The sequence below is a fragment of the Crocodylus porosus genome, unplaced genomic scaffold (genome assembly GCF_001723895.1).
Source record: "Crocodylus porosus isolate Cpor-Errol unplaced genomic scaffold, CroPor_comp1, whole genome shotgun sequence".
Taxonomy (NCBI): Eukaryota; Metazoa; Chordata; order Crocodylia; family Crocodylidae; genus Crocodylus; species Crocodylus porosus.
Genome location: NW_017728913.1, coordinates 18,640,055 through 18,647,178, shown reverse-complemented (window position 1 = coordinate 18,647,178; position 7,124 = coordinate 18,640,055).

The window sequence follows — 7,124 nt, the reverse complement described above, 5'->3', positions numbered from 1 at the left end:
CGTAATATCTTTATGCCAGTGTTAGAGTTTGTCTTGGAGTATTTACATTATGGAGTTCCAGAGCTTGAGTACTGCTGTTGTCTCGGGGATGGCTTATTACTAATTTGAATCATCTGGGACTCATGGCAATGGCTGAATTGGCAGGCCTGCACAGCTGTGTCTAGATTGGTTTCCTTGGATGACTGCCTGCTGAGTACTCTCCCAGGAATATGAGGCAGAACTTGGCAGTGGGATTCAGATCTGTCAGCAGGCATATTCTTGTTCCCAGAGACTGGCTGGTAACTCTGTACCTGTTTGCTTCTGTTTGTTGACTGCTTCCCTCACACCTGCATCAGGCTTGTGATTCTGGCTTTTTTCCTAGTCCCAGCTATTGGATTCTCAGTCTGTACATGTTGGCCTCTACCTACGACTTGCCCAATGCCTACCACTCCAGGCTTTGGACTGCCTGTGTCCCAATATATTATAAGTAGCTTGCCTCAGTCATATATTTCAGCCCTAACTAATGTACATTCATCTTATGCTCTATGATTGTCTTTTTGTTATATGTTTGTGCGTTGTACATCTCAGTGGGCCTGGGGGTGACAGGATGCTACTGCATTAAAAAGAAGACTCAGAATGAAAGATTCTACCAGAATTTCCTTTTTGTTTAACACCTGCCTCTGTTCAGTCTATCATGTGCTTTCATTCTAGAGCACCTTTCATCTGTGTGGTATGCTAACAGTTTTTCAGTTAAAAGATTTGATTGATAAATACTTTTATTGCATAAATATTGGACAATTATGCTGCAATAAGAACTTATTGATGGGATAATGTCACTAATCTAAAAAGTATCATAAGTGTGCAATCCATTATCTATTGATTTATTTTTCATGCTGATTCTTTCTGCTATGAATACTTCTCATGGACAATGGCTTTGCAACAATGTGAATAATATACGGCTTTCATCATCTTTCAAGTATTCAATAAGATTTATAGGAAAGCAATCAACACAGTAAGTTGTTAGTAGTATCATGTCTATAATTGATAGAATAAAAAAAGCATCAAGGAACAGCATAGAAAAGTATGGAGATACACTAGAATGGCTATGTTACCTCATAAATACATTCTCTATGTATCAATATTGGATACAGTGAGCCAAATCATGCCCTCTATTACATTTATGTTGTCTCAATGAAGATATAAATACGGGAAAAGGGTGTCTACTAGTTTGTAGTATTATTATCGGAAGACCAAGGCAGGCAACAGATCTTGGAGATTGTTGGGAGGATGGGAGATTTGTTGGATATCAAGCTCCACGGAGAAGTGAACAAAATGAACCATTGCATTTGGATTCTTTAATTGTTTAGTCCTCATTGTAATGGGACCTGCCTCTAGGGGGCAGCTGTGGCACCCTCTACCACTACATTGGGCACTTTTAAATGTGTTCTGGGAGTGGGGGCAGGGGTGCTTTAATGACAGTGGCTTTGAGAGCTGCTCCAATTAAAGTGCCATAGTATCTTCTGTATTAGCATCCCCATGCTTCAAAATAGCAGTCAAGGGTGCTTGAATTAAAGCTTTTTCACTGAGCTTTAGTTAAAAAACCCCCATCACCATTTTGAAGCTTAGGGACTCATACATGAGATGTGGAGGCTGGCTGGAGCACGGTAATTACCATGCTCCAGCAGACTCAATTAACTGAGTCTGCTCCGACATGCTGTGATTGCAGTATACCAGAGCAGCCACTGCACTTGTGTATAGGCACCCATTAATACCATTTTCTTCTGGCTCCTTTAGAATACCTCCCCTCTCCCAGCTTCACCTTTGGTAAATTGATATGAATTTGAGAGGCTGCCTTTAGCCCACCAGAATAAGATTTTTTGGGGGTGCTTCTCTCTGCTCAGCACAGTCTTCCAGGCCTTCTCCCTGCTTGCACACTTCTCCAGTAGGGCTCTGTCACTGGTCCTTCCTGTCTGCCATATGATAGCCCTCTGCTCACAGTGGGATCACAGGGCTGCTACCCTTCCTGAACCTCAATTCTAGTCAGGCTGTAGCTCTCGCCTCTTTCCCACAGTGCCATCCACCATGGCTTTGCAGAGCTACAACCCTCAGCAAGCCAAAATCCTCAACACTGCCTTTCTGAGCTTAGCAAGACCCAAACTGAATATCTGTCCCAGGATCCAGGCTTATATGGGCCTTTATTCCTCCTCTTTCTGGTCACCTGATGTGTGATTCTGTTAGCAGTCTACAGGGGCTTGCCATTGGCCTCATCAACAATGCACTCAGTCCTGCTGCAGTTCGTAGCTACCTCCTGAAGTCCTGTCACTTTCTGACTCTGTTGTCTGTGGGCATAACAGGGGCCCCACTCTCAGTAACAGGGGTTGGGACCCCTGTTATGCCCACCAACTCACATTTTTCTAAATTAAGAACATTTTACCATTATTTTTCATCTAAGAAAGCAATAAAATTATGTTTTAATATTACAAATCATGGAGAAAGTTGCTAGTATAAGAAAGAGGTAACAAGCGGGCAAGGGATTAGGGCTATGCGAAATGGCACCATTCCATTTTGCCTTGAGTTTCAAGGTTTTGATGGAACAGCATTCTGTTTCAAATTTGATTTCGATTCGAAACAGCTGTTTCGTTTTGCTTCCTCGAAACAATGAGGCAGTTTCAATGCTGTTTTGACATTAGGCTAGATTGGGCTGGAGGCAGGGAATCAGGTCCACTGGGGGTGGGGAGTCAGCCTGATCTAGCCTTGGGGATGGGAAGTCAGCTCAGCTGGGCTGACTTCCCATCCCCAGCCTGATCATAGGGCTGAGGAGGGGAACTGAGTGATCAGGCTCAGTTCCTTTCCCCAGCCTGATTGCAGTGCTGTTATCAGGTTCCCCACAGCTGGGCAACGGGAGACAGAGAGAGCCAGGGCTGCACTCCTGGCTGCTGCTGGGAGCATAGCCCTGATTTTCCCCTGTCTCTCACCACCTCACTGCTGGCTGCTTCTAAACTCAAAAAATTTAAAAACTTTCAAAACATTTCGAGTAGCCTCATTTTGTTTCAAGGCTGTTTTGAAGCCCTTCATTTTGATTCGATTTCACTGTTTCGAGCTCGAAATGAGTTGAAACAGTGTCAAATCGAAATGGCTGGTGAAATTTCACACATACCTACAAGGAACAGATATATCTGGATTAGCAAATTTTTTTCTATGATATGAAAATTTTAGGGCAAAAGGACAATATAGTAGCTATCCCCTCCATATTTCAAGGAAAGAGCAATGATGTGGTCACTCAGTTTTGCTCTGTTTAATGCAGTTCACTAGCCTGTTTAAAATGGTCTACTTTCACCCATGTTGTGGAGCTGTGCCAGAAAGGTTAAGGTGTCTTGTGCAGGGCTGGCCAACAATTTTTGAGGCCCCCTGCAAGATATAGTTTTGGGGCTCCCCTGATCCATTGAAAAATCAAAATTGCAGTTAATTGCAGTATAAATTCACTGAAATAAAATAGTTGGAGCTGGGCTGCATTCACATGGGCTTTGTTGTGGGGGGCATGGTTAGCACATGCTGGGGATGCTTGGGTTCCCTCGCCAGGGCCAAAGCTGGGGTGGGAGCAGAGCCATGAACTCCTCCCTCGCTCAGCTGAGAAGGGGCTCCCTGCCTGCATTGAGCCCTCTAAACATGGCACAGGTGGCGGGGAGTGAGGGGGGCATGGCCCCTTGGCTGCAGGGCCCCCTGTGGCTGCCGATTTTGCAGGATAGGATGGGGCCCTGGTCTCATGACAGTTTTACAAGGAGGGGTTCAAGCACTAATCTAGACTTGTGCTGTTGCCCGAGCTATTAACTGACTTGGCCTTTTAGACTAGGAAGCTGAGAGTACGTTACTGTGATGTTAGTCATGTTGTTTTCTTGTTGGATACTGGAACTGATGTTGCTTAACTCAATGGACCATTATATTTGGGCTTTTGACTTCTGTACTGTACATGAGCAAATCCTGTTGTTCATAACTGAGGAACTGCTGCTGAATATGCAGAGAGGCAAAAACAAACTCCATTTTCATTTTTTTTTTCTGAGTTTTTACCCTTACCAACAAACACTTCTGTGAAATAACAGTGATCCCACAGGCTGGGATCTTCCGCTCTCTTTTTGTTGGTCCACGTAAATATGACAGTTATGAGTTCAAATTTGCTTCCCACTCCAAAAGCCCCAAATCATCCAGCTACTTTAAAATGCAGACAATATTTAGAGATTATTTGTGTAACTATGATATTGTGACTCCTGTTTATCTTGGAAAATTATTCATCAGCCACTTGACACCAGTTGAATATAGTTAGGCAGGCATTGAAAGATCATGCAGGTTTAATGTTACAACAGAACTCATTGCCACTAACTTCAGAAATTGCAACATTTTTCGAGAGTGAAATCTTACTGGCTTCCCTGTAATTTGTACAAAAATTTAGCAAAGGTCCAAAACTGAATAGATGAACTTAAAAGATGTAATCAAATCAGAAACTGAAATGATTCCTTTCACTTATCATGATGACTACAGCTAATCAGTAGTTGTAAGGTTGCCAGCTAGTCACAATTCTAAGGAGAAAATGCCAGATTATGATACTTCAGTGAATCATTTTTCTGTCTTTTGCTAATTATGAGCACCTCATGTTTCCTCTTGTTTGAGTAGTCATGACTAATAAAACAGAATTTTCATTATGAAAATAAACTCTAGAAAATCTGTATAACTTGCCTCTCACTCCTATTAACCATTGAACAAAGCATGATTCTGCCCAACCTCTGCTTGTTTGCATGGTTTAAAGAAAATGTCGCTGCAAACACAGACATTAATTTATTGAAATTAGTTGTTTCCTAGATGTCAAAGCCCTTTGGGGTAAGGGCACCTGGCACTTTATAGGATCAAGCACTAATTCAGTACCAGAAGGAAAAGCACTTAGAATCTATTAAATTCTGGAACTACAGATGGCAACTAATGGGAAGTAAATAGAGACAGCATAATTATTCTAGACTAGTTCTGCTAATACTTCTAAGTACTTGCTTCTATTTCTTTTCTGAGGACAACACAGCACTGCAATTTCTTTTAGCAACTGTTTCCAGTCTTAAGTGTTTTTCTGATATGCTAAGACTGATTTCTATATAAGAAAGTGGTCAGAAAGCTCAACTGCAAATACCCAGGTTGCCATATATTTTGTTTTTATTAATCTTCCTTTTCACATTATTCTCTGAGGAATGTCTTCAGTGTGAAGCATAGTTGAGATAAATAGGGTAGTTCCACCTAGTAAATGTTGAGTGTTTGAGGTCATTTTTGCTCTTAACTATAATTGGCATTATTTTGCTGATGACATTTTATTATTGTTTTTTTTTTTCAAATATGAGACTAAACAAAAATTACTTACTATCTTTGCTATATCATTCAAACAGAGCTTGAAACAATGTATTTTTTTTTGTCTGGTAATCAGAAACAATAATAGTATGCAACTACAACATCACCTTAGTGCATAGCTGTATAGGGTCAAGTACCACTGCAGTCATGGAAAACCCATCATTGACTTCAGTGAGAACTGTATCCATAGGACCCAGTCTAATAAAACATTTAAACATATGCCTAACTCTAAGGATGCAAGCAGGGACAAATTCAGGTCACATTCAATTGGTTTATGGACATGCTTCAGTGTTTTGATGGATTAGGGCTCCAGTAAAAAGCCCAAGTTCAGGTTTGAGGGATTTTTTCTTAATTAAAAGTCTGAGAATGCTGAATATCTTGAACACACTTGAGAAATTCTTAACTTTTTTTTTAACCTGGTAAGTTTCACACACTTTTGTCAATGATAAATAAAAACAAGCAGCCATCATTAGCATAGAGAATGTAAGAAAGTTATCAGATCCTCCATTATCACTGTTGTTATTGCAAGCAAAAATGTGTATATATATTTGTATATATGTCTAACATGCCCCCTATATTAGAGCATCGATGTTGAGGCATACATAGCATGAAGAACGAGACAGACTGGGAAGAAAAGGTGGGGGTGTAGCTTTCTATGTTAAGGAGCAATACACATCTTCTGTCATCAAGACAGGAGTGGAGGAGGGGAATACTGAGACACTGTGGGTCAGGATCCAAGGGAAGCCAGGGGAGAAGGACTTGGTGGTGGGGGTCTACTACAGACCTCCTCACCAGGATGACAAGCTAGACAAGGTATTCTCCAAGCAACTTTCAGATGCCATACAGGTGAGGGAGGCAGTGGTCATGGGGGACCTAAATTACCCAGTTGGGAGGAACAGGCGGCCAAAACAAGGTGCTCAAGAAGGTTCTTACACTGTGTGCACGACCTCCACCTAACCCAGATGGTGTCCAGTTCCACCAGGGGTAGTGCCCTGCTAGATCTGGTCCTAGCAACAAGGGATAATTTTGTAGGGGACCTGCGGGTACACAGTAACCTGGGTGATAGTGACCACCACTTGGTAGAGTTCACTATCTAGTGAAGGATAACAAAAATATCCAGTGATGCTTGAGTTTTAGACTTCAGAAGGGTCAACTTTACTAAACTTAGGAACCTAGTTAGTGAGGTGGCTGAACTCAAGAGCATTGGGCTAATGTGAGTTCAAGAGGGTTGGAAGTTTATCAAGGGATTGATCCTTGTAGCACAAAAGGAGTCTATCCCTTTATGCAGGAAAGGGGCTAAGGGGATAAAAGCCCCCTTGGCTGAACAGGGAGCTTCAGGAAAGACTGGGGGCAAAGAAAAAGATATATAGGCAGTGGAAGCAGGGGGCAGCCACCAAGGAGGCATATACCATCCTGGCGCGCTATTGCAGGGAGTCAGTTAGGCAGGCCACGGCAGGACTGGAGCTTAGGCTGGCTACAACAATCAAGGACAATAAAAAGTCCTTCTTCAGATATGTAGTGAGCAAAAAGAACATGCAGAGTAGCATAGGGCCCCTGCAGGACAAATCAGGTCAGTTGGTGTTTGATGCAGACAAACAGGCAGAGCTCTTCAATGAGTTCTTCGCTTCAGTATTCCTTAACACTGACCAAGACAATCCTCCCACCTTGAACATAGACAGATGTCCAAAAGGCACAAGACCACCAAAGGTTAGTGCTGGCTTAGTTAAAGAGCACTTGGAAGGGCTGGATGGGTACAAGTCAGCCAG